The following is a 1,093-nucleotide window of genomic DNA, read 5'->3' as shown; positions in this document are numbered from 1 at the left end:
TGGTCTATGTACGTGTGCTGTTAAGAAACAATTAAATTTAATGTAAATAAATTATTTAGTTAATTAATGGTTATTAACACTAAATTTAAAATTTTTTGAATAAGTTATTTATTATAGTGATATTAGAGTTATTCATATAGTTTTTAATATTTTTAGTTATATAATTAGTTAGTTTAAATTTTGTTAATTAATTTATTATAGTGATATTAGAGTTATTTAGATATAATTTTTACAAGTATGATGCGTTGAACTTTTTAAGAAGTTTGGCTCTATATGCTTAATATAAAACATGTGAAAAATTTTGAGAGGCGACTAAGTTCCATTGCTCCAAACAATAGCTGAACTGATGAATTCGTATCAGTCAGAGATAAGTACCACATTATCCTGAGTCACCATATGTATATATTGTCGCAAATTACTAAGAAAAAAGTGTCACGCATCAGAATATTTTTACTCTATAATTACAAATGCAATAAACACGATATTATTAACTGTAACCAATAAACAACCCTTATATTTTTCATATAAATGAATCTCATCTATCTGAACAATTGATTTGCAATGTTTGAATGCTCTAATGTAAGGGTAATAACCCCAAAAGACTCAATGTAATACATAGATATTAGTAACCAAGTCATCGCCCTGATATGCAGGCATAATTTTAAAATGAACAGTAGCTGATGACTCCTTGTGACACATGATCTCACACTATATGGACAAAGTTTCGTACAATTCTTTCCAATCTCCAAAAAAAAATTTCATCGACTTTTGCTTTACCAACCATGTTTTGCGATAAATGATAGCATAATTGAATTTCGACTGTACTTTCACAATAACTAATTTCACCTTTTTATAGAGGGGCCAGCCTCCTCTACCAACGACTTTATTGTTTCTGTAATTGTGCTAGAATCCAACTTCGAATGGTCCTGAGAAATGATGGCTCTGATACAAGTATGACTATCATTATACCTCCTTATAATCTAATATTTTCTATAGATCATGCTAACCCTGATCAGCCAATCACAATCTGACCCATAATATGTATAATTGGCATAAAACGTCATCGGTTCGGACTCATACATATGATAGTCTA

Source organism: Arachis duranensis, chromosome 7 (genome assembly GCF_000817695.3).
Source record: "Arachis duranensis cultivar V14167 chromosome 7, aradu.V14167.gnm2.J7QH, whole genome shotgun sequence".
NCBI lineage: Eukaryota > Viridiplantae > Streptophyta > Magnoliopsida > Fabales > Fabaceae > Arachis > Arachis duranensis.
Note: the sequence above shows the minus strand (reverse complement) of the source record.